General features: G+C 41.8%; 1 protein-coding gene across 2 annotated transcripts in view; it reads left to right on the top strand.

The window, feature by feature from the left end:
• Positions 1 to 14,202, top strand: part of nt5dc1 (5'-nucleotidase domain containing 1) — a 554,582-nt gene that overhangs the window by 506,013 nt on the left and 34,367 nt on the right. The window lies entirely within an intron of this gene.

Genomic DNA, 14,202 nt, shown 5'->3' with positions numbered 1-14,202 from the left:
CCCTAACCGCAGAGTGGAGACACCTCCAAACATCCACCAGTCCCAATTCCATACATAAATCAACTAGTTGCTCAGGTTGTAGAGAAGGTTTTGGGGGGCCTTTGGGCATTCTATCCACCATGATATCCAGAAGACAATTAAAATCTCCCCCTATAATAATATGCCATGACGCAATTGAAATCAATTTGGAAAATGCATCCATCAGAAATTTAAGGGGGTATGCCAGGGGACAATAAGCATTCAAAATACCACACTCTTCATAAATTGAGGCTTTAAGAATTACAAACAGTCCATACTCATCTTTAATACAATCTAGTAACTTGAATGGGAGATTCGTCCAAACGAGTATGGCCACTCCCATGCCCTTAGTATTTAAGGATGAAAAAAGCACCCAATCAAACTCACCCTGCTATAGTTGCAGATGTTCCTTATCATCAAGGTGAGTTTCCTACAACAGGGCAATATCGTCCGTCCTTTTTAAGACTCAAAAGCACCTTTTTCCTCTTGACCGGCGAGTGACTTCCTTTAATGTTCCAGGTACACCATTTGAGACCACAATTAGCCATGACCCTCTACAACAACATTTGAACTTCCAAAAGGAAGAAATTGACTTACAAATCACTGAGTATAAATGAAAATAGATTCATGGAGCCTAAAAATACGCACACTAAAACTACTACATCGAACAAACTAACAGAACTTTCAAAAACTACAAATACAAAAAACCAACAAACTAAACCAAATGCAAAAGGCATTTAATGGGGGACTCTACACCCTACCCACAGGGTGTAAATACACATCTCCCATACAACTCCATAACTCATTCCTGCTTGAGCTGCACCCCAAACTCAAGCAAAAGAAAGAAAATAAAAGGTAAAATCCACAAAGAAGTAAAACATGAGCGCTCTACCCATCCCCAACTATTCATTAACCCCAATTAACCACGAGAAAAAAATATCCAACAACACTTTCTTTAAGAAAAGGAGAGATATAAAAAAGAGAAAAGAAATGATCATCTATATCCTTCACATCATTCAGTCTATTACAAAGTGGCCAGAAAGTTTTTTACTTTTTCCAAAGAATCAAGTGAGCATACAGACCCATCATGAGAAAAACGAAGCACTGCCTAGTACCTTACAGAATACTGAATGCCAAGGTCTCTCGGTCTTCTCGTCACCTCATCAAAGGACTTCCTTTTACGGATCACAGCTGCAGAAAAGTCCTGGAAGAGCATTATCTTGGATCCTTTATAAATCAAAGCCTATGGATCCTTCTCCTGCACTCTGGAAGTTTCCATTACTCTCTGCTTGTCCCTGTAACATTGGAATCGCACTCGGACTGGGCCACTGGTCTGAGCCGCGCCTGCACACTGCAACCCGGTGAACTCTGTCAACCATTACCGGCCCACCTCGGCCTCCCAACCAAGAAACCGCATCAGCCAGTCTTCAAAAAAAAACTTACTAGCTGCTCTCCTTCCACTCCCTCTGGCAGCCCAACGACCTGGATATTCTTTCTCCCAACCCCGTTTTTGAGGTCGTCAACCTACTCTGTTAAGGCCCAGACCTGTTCTTGAGGGCCTGGACTCACTGAGGACTCGATCACGATTGCCGATGCTGCTGTTGCCATTAAACCTCCTCCATTCGCTTTCCGAGCTCATCCAGCTCCTGTTCGTTCGTGTTTGTGCAGTATGGCAAAGATCAATTCCAGTCTGGTGCAACTTTCCTTGATCGAAGCCTCGATCATCTCTCGAAGCTTGACGAACTCTGCAGCCAAGGTCTGTTGGGTAAGTGACTCCAGCAGAGATGCAGAGGACGCTGAAGCTGTGGTCACAGTCGCGGACGTGTCTGATGCTGCTGGGGAGTGTCCCATGTGTTGGGACTTAGTCAAACCTTTTCTTTTTGTCAAATTCCCTTGCCTAAAAAAATAACAATTTCACAACTGTCTAATTATTGAATTTTTCAGAGATAGCTTAGGTGGGGAGGGTAAAAGCACCACTTCACCTGAGTTGTGGTGTAGAGCTCAGCAAGTGCATCTTGAATCTCCAGATACCGCCCCTCCCCCCCCCCACCCCCACCCCCCGCCTCGTACACTATTAACTGGCACCATTGAGCATTGGTAGTGAAGAGAGTAAATGTTTATGGTAGTGGATGGGGTTTCCATCAAACAGACTGGTGTTCTGGATGGTGCTGAGTCTGTTGAGTGCTGTTGGAGTTCCAGTCATAGAGGTAAATGGAGAGTATTTCATTACACTCCTAACTTCTGTCTTCTGGTTAGTGAACAGGCATTGGCAAGTCAGGAGGTGAGTTACTCACCACAGAATGCCCCACCTCTGACCTGCTCATGTTCAATATTGCCTTCAAGTCATAGGCAATTACTTTCATCTTCTTTTTGCAATTGCCCATGTTTCGAACAAATGTGGAATGAGATCAGGAATAGAGTGGCACTGGTGGATCCCAAACTATGCACCATGAGTAAGTTATTGCAATCTAGGTGCCATTGCATAGCAGTATTAATTTTCCCTGCCATCAGTTTGCTAATTGTTCAGGCATTAATTGGCCTGCCCAATTTTCCACACTATCAGGTCGGTGCCAACATTATAGTTGTACTGAAATAAACTAGACAAGAGGTGTGGCTCATTCTCGATTACATGTCTTCAGTACTGTAGCCAGAATGTTGTCAAAGCCCATAATCTTTGCCATATGCAGAGTCTTCAGTCACTTCTTGGGAGAACTTGGAATGAATTGAATTGGCTGAAGACTAGCATCGGTAATGCTGTGGATCTCTGGAGAAAGCTATAATGAATCATCCCCTGAGCTTTTCTGGCTGAAGATCGTTGCAGTTGCTTTGGTCTTGTTTTGTGCACTGATGTTCTGGGCTCCCAAATTATTGAGGATGGGGATATTTGTAGAGCCTACTCCTCCAAGAGTTGCTTAATTAACCACCACCACTCACAGCAAGATGTGGGAGGATTACAGAGCCTAGATTTGATTTATTAGTTGTGGCTTGGCTCTGCTTCATACTGTGTCTGTCATTTGGCTTGCATGTAATCCTGTATTGTTGCTTCACTTCATTTTTAGGAATGCTTAGTGCTGCTCCTGGTATACCCTTCTACACTGTTCATTGAGCCATATTTGACTCCCCATTTGATTATAGTAGCATAGGAAGGGATATGCTGGGCGTTACAGAATGTGGTTGAATGAAATTTTGTTGCTACTGCTGACATTCATGGATGCTGAGTTCATTATCTCTGACCGAAATCTGCCCCATTTATCATGATGGTGATGCCACACAACATAATGGAGGACATCGTTAATGTAAAGACGGGATCCATCTTCCTAAAGGTTTTGTAATGGCCACTTCTACCTGTATTGACATGGACAATGGGTCTGTGACAGGTGGAATGATGAGGATAAGGTCACGTGGGTTACTCCTCCTTGGTTCCCTCATCACCTGCCACAGAAGTCATCTAGTAGCAATGACCTTTAGGATTCTGCCGACTCAGTCAGTAATTGCAGTCAGTACTCTTGGTGATGGATATTCAGGTTGCCTAGCCAACATACATTCTGCGCCTTCAGTGCATCTTCTACTGATGTTGATAACAGGGGCAGAGCAATGGGAGGACCTGATGCTATGAGATATTGGGACCAGAGTCAATGTTATGGACCCCCAGGACAAACCTTCCTGACTGCTGCTAACTCTAATGAGTCTGCCTTGCCCATGGGGCAGGTCGTACTTATAGATTGAAATGATAGTGTCTGGGACATCAGCTAGAAGGTATGATTCTGTAAGTATGACCATGTCAAGTTGTTGCTTGCTCAAACTGTTCAACTGAGTCACCCAAATTTGGCACCCACACCCAGCTAGTTGTGAGGAGGATTTTGCAGGTCAACAGGACTGGCTTTGCTGTTGTTACTTCCAGTACCTAGGTCAATGTTGAGTTGTCTGTCCAACTTCATTCCTTTTTTTTAGACATTGTAGCAGTTTAATACAACTAAATGGTTTGTCAGGCCATGACAGAGGACATTGAAGAGTCAATACATTGCTGTGACATCACATGTAGGCCAAACAAAGTACGGACAACAGATTTCCTTCCTTCAAGGACATCAGCAAACTAAATGGGTTTTTATGACAATTGGCAATGTTTTCCTGGTCACCATTAAACTGGTTTTCAATTCTGCATTTCTTAATTAAACTGTCATAATACAATTTGAATCCATGTCCTCACAGCATTAGCTTGAATTGTTTTATATATTTTATGTAGGAAGTTTGTCCTTCATTAAAATAAATTGTCCTATACCACTGAAGTTTTGGTTAAGTAGTTTATGTCTTCGTCTCTCAAATCTAAATTGGGGATGGTTGAGAGGATGAAACTTTCTCTCTGTTAGAGTGGAAGGTTTAAACTGCAGGACATTTGAGCACCGAATATTTCTTTCCAGTAGACACCTCCATTCATATTTTGCTTAATCCAGATTTTAATGATTTTTAATCACTGAGGAAGTACTGCATTATTGCAGTATCTCGATGTTATGTCCTGTCTTCCTAATCATGTAATTTGTGTGTATACTAGTGGTCACTTGGTAATAGAGAAATGGGTTCTGGCCCAACACCTCTCCCTCAACTACTGTAGGCTGGCCATCAATATTTATGACATATTCACTGAATCCCACAGTTAACTGGACTGTATATCCTCACACCATGCTTTGTGTAAAGACTGCATTCCATTCTCCCAGTTTCTCTGTCACATCTGTTCCAATGTTGCCAGCTTCTATAAGGGGGGTCTCCAAAATAACCACCTTCTTCCTCAACAAAGGATTCTCCATTACTGTTGTTGACAGGACCCTCAGTCATATCTGGCCCATCTCTCGTATTTCAGCCCTCACCTCTTCTGCTCCCTCCCAAAACAATGGTAGGGTTCCTTCGGTCCTCACTTACCACCCTCCAACATCCACATCCGAAAGGATCATAAGCTGCCATTTCGGCCACCTCCAGCAGGATGCCACAACCAGACACACATCCACCTCCCCACCCCATCTTTTCCCTTGTCAACATTCCACAGGGATCACTCCCTCTAGGATACCTTGGTCCACAACACCAACAGTCCCATGTCACCTTCCCCTTCAATCACAGATCATGTAACATCTGTCCATTTACTTCCTCCTTCCTCAGTATCCAAGGCCCCAGATACGCCTTCCACGTGAAGCAGCGATTTACCTGTACTTCACTTAATCTAAGCTTCTATATTTGCTGCTCACAATATGGTCTCAGAGAGTCATAGAGATGTGCAGCATGGAAACAGACCCTGTCCAAGCTGACCAGATATCCCAACCCAAACTAGTCCGATCTGTCAGCACCCAGCCCATATCCCTCCAAACCCTTCCCATTCATATACCCATCCAAATGCCTCTTAAATGTTGCAATTGTACCAGCTTCCACCACATCCTCTGGCAGCTCATTCCATACGTGTACCACCCTCTGTGTGAAAAAGTTGCCCCTTAGGTCTCTTTTATATCTTTCCCCTCTCACCCTAAACCTATGCTGTCTAGTTCTGGACTCCCCGACCCCAGGGAAAAGACTTTGGCTATTTATCCTATCCATGTCCCTCATAATTTTGTAAACCTTTATAAGGTCACCCCTCAGCCTCCGACGCTCCAGGGAAAACAGCCCCAGCCTGTTCAGCCTCTTCCTATAGCTCAAATCCTCCAACCATGACAACATCCTTGTAAATCTTTTCTGAGCCCTTTCAAGTTTCACAACAACTTTCTGATAGGAAGGAGACCAGAATTGCACGCAATATTCCAACAGTGGCCTAACTAATGTCCTGTACAGCCGCAACATGACCTCCCAACTCCTGTACTCAATACTCTGCCCAATAAAGGAAAGCATACCAAACGCCTCCTTCACTATCCAATCTATCTGCAACTCCACTTTCAAGGAGCTATGAACCTGCACTTCAAGGTCCCTTTGTTCAGAAACACTCACTAGGACCTTACCATTAAGTATATAAGTCCTGCTAAGATTTGCTTTCCCAAAATGCAGCACCTCGCATTTATCTGAATTAAACTCCATCTGCCACTTCTCAGCCCATTGGCCCATCTAGTCCTGATCATGTTGTAATCTGAGGTAACCCTCTTTGCTGTCCACTACACCTCAAATTTTGGTCTCATCTGCAAACTTACTAACTATACCTCTTAAGCTCACATCCAAATCATTTATGTAAATGACAAAAAGTAGAGGGCCCAGCACCAATCCTTGTGGCATTCCACTGGTCACAGGCCTCCAGTCTGAAAAACAACCCTCCACCACCACCCTCTGTCTTCTACCTTTGAGCCAGTTCTATATCCAAATGGCTAGTTCTCCCTGTATTCCATGAGATCTAACCTTGCTAATCAGTCTCCCATGAGGAACCTTGTCGAATGCTTTACTGAGGTCCATATAGATCACATCTGCCGCTCTGCCCTCATCAATCCTCTTTGTTACTTCCTCAAAAAACTCAATCAAGTTTGTGAGACATGATTTCCCATGCACAAAGCCATGTTGACTATCCCTAATCAGTCCTTGCCTTTCCAAATACAAGTACATCCTGTCCCTCAGGATTCCCTCCAACAACTTGCCCACCACTGAGGTCAGGCTCACCGGTCTATAGTTCCCTGGCTTGTCTTTACCGCCCTTCATAAATAGTGGCACCACATTTGCCAACCTCCAGTCTTCTGGACCTCACCTGTGACTATCGATGATACAAATATCTCAGCAAGAGGCCCAGCAATCACTTCTCTAGCTTCCTACAGAGTTCTCGGGTACACCTGATCAGATCCTGGGGATTTATCCACCTTTAACCGTTTCAAGACATCCAGCACTTCATCCTCTGTAATCTGGACATTTTGCAAGATGTCACCATCTATTTCCCTACAGTCTATATCTTCCATATCCTTTTCCACAGTAAATACTGATACAAAATATTCATTTAGTATGTCCCCCATTTTCTGTGCCCTTTACACTGGGGACACCAAACACAGAATGGATGACTCCTTTGCCAAACACCTACATTCTTTCACAAAAATGATATCAAGTTTCCAATTGCATGCCACTACAACACACCACCCTGATTCCTGGCAGAGCTCTCTGTCTCAGGTTTGCTGCAGTGCCCCAAATGCACAAGCTAGAAGAGCAACATCTCATTTTCAGCTTGGGAATCTCGCAGCCTTCAGGATTCAGTATTGAGTTTGGTTATTTTAGGGCTTCAGCATCTTTCCCCATGTCCTTACCCCAATCCCCACACACCAAGCCTGATGAAGGAGCAGCGCTCCAAAAGCTAGTGCTTCCAAATAAACCTGTTGGACTATAACCTGGTGTTGTGTGATTTTTAACTTCAGCATATATATCAACCTTTTGCTAGCTACAATCGGTTCTGAAGAATGGTCACTACACCTGAACTGTTACCTCTGATTTCTCACCATAGACTTGCTTAGTCCTGTTCAGCATTTTCTGTTTTTGTTTATGAATTCCAACATCTGCAATTCTTCACTTTTTTGTTTAATGTCACCACAGTTAGCGTAGTGACCAGTCATTTCACGGATGGTTTTGTGGTCTTATTGTATATTATACTTGCCTCCATTAAAAACAACCAGTGTACTTCAGGAAGAAAATAATTGTAAAATAACTTTGAGAAGTTCCTGAGGTGTATAAAATGGTGGCATGTTGGTGGATTTTTTTTCCTTTCATCTTAATTTTTATTTATGTAACAAACAACAAGTTCAAAACCCTTCAGCTGACAAAGGATTACAGTTTGTGTTAATTTATTAATTCTTGATATCCAGCAGCTGGATAAGGTTGTAGTGATTGCATTCAGTTTGTTCAAAGTTATTTGTAATTGCGTAAGTACTTTTAATGCCCGCTAAATTAGCTGTTTACTGAGTTATTGGGTTATTTCTTAACAACTGTGAAAAATGCAAGCACATGAGAAAGCATATTACAAAGAAAATGTTTTGGCCATTAGACATTCCATTCACAGAATTTGTAAAATTTGCTGTTTCATGAATTTTATCCATATTAACATTAGAATGGTATTCTCTATCGTCCTACTTCCCTTTATCATGGATTTGTGGGACATGTAGAAAATTTAAGCAATCGCTAGATATTCAAAATTATTACGACTGTACAGCTTGTGCAGCTGCTTTGTCTAAATTTAACTCCTTCAGTTTCTTCAGAGTCACTTCATCTTTTTTTAAATCCCAGTGATTCAAAAAGAGAACTGGAGGTTTTGCAGCAGCTTTCGGTTCTGCAACATGACATAAGGAATTTTCTTCATATGTTCAAGCATTTCCTGATCCTGTATCCCTGCTTATCCACACAAGGATATTTGCAATGTTTTTGAGACAAGTCTCAGCTAATTGTACTGATTTTTCCAAATCTGTTTATATCTTACATTCATGCTCATCCAGCGGTAGAATGGTAACTGCTTTGGCAGCTGTACGAGACTTAACTTGAGAGTCACAGTCTGCGTAATAGTATTCAACACAGCATTTTGCTACTTATAGAAATTGAGCTTTTGTTAGACTGAACAGAAGTGAAAAGGCAATTGTACATGCAGAAGCAATATCCAAATGAGTGCTAAGAGCTATCTCAAAGCGTGTGGACAAAAAGAGCAAACTGAATAATTGACATATTAGAACTGATATTAGAAGTGTGTATTGACTTTATACCCAATTCTCTGAATTTCACCAAGTAAAAATTGCGGATTGTTGGAAGCATTCAGCAGGTTTGGCTGCATCTGTGGAGACAAATCAGAATTAACGTTTTGGGTCGAGTGACCCTTCCTCAGAACTGATGGTAGCTCGTAAAATGTCAGTTTATATGCAGAAAATAGGGAGGGAAAGGAGTCAATGATAGGTGGGGATAGAGCCCAAAGAGAGAAAAGAACAGTTACGCAGAAAAAGGAATGGATAGTGATCCAGCTAGGAGGGTGAATAGCTGTTCTTGGGGACTGTTAGTGGCTAACAGTGGGTTGTGTGCGCTAGCAGACCATGTGATAACAGCCGGATGGTGAGGTTGGGGGTAAGAACATGGGAGAGCACAAGCCCTTAAGCTGTTGAACTTACTATTGAATCTGGAAGGCTGCAGAGTCCCCAAGCAGAAAATGAGGTGCTGTTCTTCCAGCTTACACTGAGCTTTGCTGGAGCACGGCAAGAAGCCTGAGAGAGAGAGATGTTGGCCAGGGAACAGGGTGGTGTGTTGAAGTGGCAGGCAACCAGAAACTCGGTGTCTTTTTTGCGGACAGAACATAGATGTTCGGCAAAGCGGTCAGCTAAACTACATTCCTTTTTCCAAATGTAGAGGGGGTCATATTGTGAGCACTGAAAGCAGTCAGCTGGATTGTGTGAAGTGCAGATCAAACACTGCTTCACCTGGAAGGTGTGTTTGGACCCTCAGATACTGAGGAGGGAAGAAGTAAACAGGTTTTACACCTTCGGTAGTTGCAGAAGGTGGTGTTGGGCTGTGGGGAGGTTTTGGGAGTGAAGGAAGAGTGGGACCAGGGTGTCTTGGAGGGAATGGTCCCTACAGAAGGCTGGCATGGGATGGGAGTATGTTTCTGGTGGTAGCATCTCACTGGAGGTGACGGAGATGCTGGCTAATGATCCTCTGCACTTCACACAATCCAGTCTACTGCGTTCACTGCTCACAATGTGGTCTCCTCTACATTGTGGAAATAAAGCATTGACTGGGTCACCATTTCACAGAACACCTATGTTCTGTTGGCAAAAAAGGCCATTAGCTTCTAATTGTCTGCCACTTCAACACACCACCCTGTTCCCTGGCCAACATCTCTGTCTCGGGCTTGCTGCAGTGCTCTAGCAAAGCTCAGTGTAAACTGGAGGAACAGCACCTCATTTTCCACTTGGGATCCCTGCAACTTTCTGGGCTCAATATTGAGTTCAACAACTTTAGGTCTTGAGCTCTCCCATGTCCTTACCCCAAACCGCGCACACCAAGCCTTGTTATCGCGTTGTCTGCTATTACACACAACCCATTGTTAGCTACTAACAGTCCCCATTTACAGCTATTCACTCTCCTAGCCAGATCGTTATTCACTCGTTTGTCTGTCATGACTTCTTCTCTCCGTTTGGGCTCTATACCCACTTATCATTTACTCCTTACCCCCTCCCACCACCCTATCTTCTGCATATAAACCGGCAATTTCCGAGCTACCATCAGTTCTGAGGAAGGGTCACTCAACCCGAAATGTTAACTCTGATGCTACCAGACCTGCTGAGCTTTTCCAACAATTTCTATTTTCAGTCAACATTAATAAATCAGCCTTACAAAATTAACTGTAAACATCCATCGAGGAGAAGTGCCCAGCTCTTCATATATCTGTGTTTTGCTTTCTTTTCACGTATATTTAATATAATTTTCAGTTTCTTAACTCAAACACACTGGAAGATTGATGCAATGAGCAGGAAGTTTTTCATACGAGGATTTTCCACCCTACCACTCAAAGCATTCTCACCATTTGCAGCAGTCCAAGAACCATCAATTGTCTGGACATGGGACTTCTAGTCCACAGTGCAGCAAAACCTGGATGATAATTGGGTTGACAAGTGGCAAGTAATATTCATGCTGCACAAGTGTCATATACCAAGAATCTAAGCATCTTCCCTTGTCATTATCATTCAACATTATTACAGCTGAATCTCCACTGTCAACTTCCTGGGCATCACCAATAACCAACAATTTTATTGGACCAGAAACATAAATAGTCAGGCTACACAAGAGGTTGGAGGCTGGAAATTCTCCAGGATGTAATGAAGTACCTCCACAGAGGCTGGTATCCTGTCACCAAGTTGCCCTTTATTTACATGTGCATAGCACTTGACACTGGTCCGACTTTCTTAGAGCCAGCTCTGAGTGAACAAAACCTCTGACACTCCTGTTTATATGTGTCAGCCAGGGCTCCCTGATCGGACCAGATTAACAGCCCCAATCAGGGAATTCATATTCTATCAGGTCCATATGGCTGACCTCATTAGAGTTACTTCAAGTAACACATCTCCTGACTCCCTAAAGCCTATCTAATGTCTGCAAGACACAAGTTAGGAGTGTGATTGAACACTCTCCATTTGCCTGGACAGGTACAGTTCTAACTCAAGAAAGTTGGTGCCACCCAGGATAAAGCAACCTTCTTAACGGGTGCATAACCTGACATTTTAAGCATTCACCTCCTCCACATCATCGACAAGATTCTTTTGACAGCTCTTCTTAAATCTGTAACCCAGAAGGAGAGGGTAGGGAATGCATGGAAACGCCTTCAACTGCAAGTTCTCCTCAAAGAAGCGCATTATTTTTCCTGACATTCTTTTCTATTACTGGGTCAAAATGTCTAACAGCAGTGTGAATGTACCTACAATGCATGTATGCAGTGGTTCAAGGAAATCATTCACTACCATTGTCTCATGCACAATTAGGGATGGGCAATAAATGCTGACCCTTACCCATGATATTCACAGATCGTGAACAAATAACAAAAATTGGTTTTACAGCTCAACATAAGTGGTAAAATAATGTCAATTGGGAAAAAAATCGATCAAGGAATTCTGTTACTACATTATGTGTTCTGTACACACCCCATAAATGGAGAAGTAATAGTAATAAAGGTTGGCAGGGTGAGCAATCTTTTTTAATATTTAATATTCCTGTTTCAAAAAACATCCCAGTAGCACAGTTTTTTAGCTGAAAGCATAATCAAATTCTGGTCCAGGGAAAAATGTCTTTTGTTTTGGATCTGCTGGCAGCCTTGGGGTTAAAATATACATTTTCAGCTGTATTTGTGGCAGTGCAGTAACGTTACCACCATCACCAATTGTCATTAAACTACTTCTGTGCATGTACATCATGGAACATTCTGCAGGTCGTTTTTGATGTTACCCATTAAATTCACAAAGAAAAATGATCATGCATACAAATAATGTCAAGTGTCAAGAATTGTAAGTATTTTGACTGATTATTTTCTTAAACCTTTCAGAGTTAACAAAGATGAGTTCTTTGAGAGGTGCATTTTATTTGAATGATTTATTTTATGGCTTTAGTTTCATTTCTCCCAACTTAGGTGGAAACTTTTGAAGTAGCCATTATTTTCAGCGGCATGTTTTAAAAACCTTGAAATCTTTCCTGCCATGTACTGCCACAAAGAGAAAAACCCGAGATGCTGAGTTAATAATTTGATATCTGTATATTCTGTAAAATATTATACTGAATTCCTATTCTCTACTAAAACATGAAAATTGAACTCTCCTCACTTTTATATTTTCATATACTTCATAAAATTAACTTTATACATCTTTGGACTGATTTTTTAACAAAAAGTAATTATAAATAATTATATTTAATTATTTTGCTTGTGTAACACTCAAAAATATTCAGAAATCATACAGATGATTTTGTTTCATTTCATATATCAAATGGTATGGAGCCATAAGCCACAAATAACCTTTGCTATTTCTCCATTAAAGAGAGAGAGTTGGTTAAGTGTAGCTTAGGGGTAAGCATTTCACAGCCTAAGGGAGGAGACAGGTCTTCATGAACTGTTATGAGCTGCACAGGAATTCAACCCTTGCTGTTGTCTTTATTCTGCACCACAGTCACCTAGTCAACTGAACTGCTGAGCAGGATATTAATCTAATGAATGCATCCAAAAATAGTCCAAGTTAAAGATTATCAGTCATCTATCTGTTTTACATCAAGCATGTGTTTCCTATTTGCCACAGTTAAGTGTATCACAATTTTGTTGTAGATAGTAATCATGACTGGGTGTAACACCCAGAACTCCTGTTAAACTGTAAACATTATTTAATTTCCATATTTAGTATGAAAGAACTTTCAAGACTCTCAACACTGGATGATGTTACACTCTGTTTCTCTAGATGAATATGAGGTAGCTTTCAGGTACATTTTTATCTTGCTTCTTTCAGGTAAACTTTACTAAGCTTTATTATTTTTAAAATGTGAATTAGTCCAGCTTCAGTCTCATAGTTCAGCATCCGATACACTCTTTACCAAACCATACAACAGAGAGAGTCTTTGTTACAAATTCAGGTCAGCCATGGATACCATAAGAATTATATAAAAGATGCTGTTCGGCCCCTTGACTCTACTACTCGAGTGAGGAACAAAGTTTCCTGCATCTTCCCGCAGGGTCTCCACAGGCTTGCCTACACTGCTGCCACTTTCCTACACTAGGCTTGTAGCCTTGTATGTTATGGCACTTCAGATGTTGTATCAAGTACTTTTTAAGGGTTGTGAGGTTACCTGCCTCAACTACTGTCCCAGGCAGTGCATTCCAGATTGCCACCACCCTTTGGATGAAAAAAATGTCCTCACATTGTAACCTCTTGTTCATGACTCTTCAATAAAGAGGAATAGCTTGCTCCTGTTTATGCCCCTAATAATCTTATACACCTCAGTCAGGTCCTCGCTCAACCTTGTCTAATCCAAAGAAAACAACCCAAGCTTATCCAGCCTCTCTTCATAACTGAATGTTCCATCCTAGGCAACATCCTGGCAAATCACCTCTGAACTGCCTCCAGTGTAACCGCATCCTTCCTATAGTGAGGTGACCGGAAATGCATACAGTACTCAATCTGTGACCTCACCAAAGTTTCATATAACTCCAACATAACCTGCTTGCTGTTATAATATATGCCCCAAAAATAGTTCTTAGGATCAATTGCACCTCAGTCCTGTTGGTTGCCTGAGCATCTTCATTTTATGGTTGTAGACTCGTACTTCATTCTGTCTGGTTGTATAATAGCCCCAAGGCTGTAATAATCAAAGTACGCTTGCCAAATTGTTTAAATACTCACATTATTGACATATCCATTTCTTCAGTCTCCACTCGATGCCAGCCCACTCAATTTTGCAACAAGTGAACGTACCAAGCAACAACGAGAATCTGATATACTCATTCAGTCAATACAACTTATCTTCATTTGCTCACGGGAAAATAATATGCATTCTGTACCTCTCCAAATCATTGAGTTTGTTTGCTTGACTTAAATAAAATAATATATAACTTTCTCATTGTTGTTTCCTTCTTAGAACATTTGTATGGTTACTGCTTCACTGTTTTCTGATATTTCTCCACCTGCTTTCAAATAGAAAATGCAGGTCACTCAGAAGTACTGCCAGAATCCTAGGCCAATGGCTCCCCAA

The sequence above is a fragment of the Chiloscyllium punctatum genome, chromosome 3 (assembly GCF_047496795.1).
Source record: "Chiloscyllium punctatum isolate Juve2018m chromosome 3, sChiPun1.3, whole genome shotgun sequence".
In the NCBI taxonomy this organism is placed as follows: domain Eukaryota; kingdom Metazoa; phylum Chordata; class Chondrichthyes; order Orectolobiformes; family Hemiscylliidae; genus Chiloscyllium; species Chiloscyllium punctatum.
Note: the sequence above shows the minus strand (reverse complement) of the source record. Positions and strands in the feature narration are given on the sequence as shown.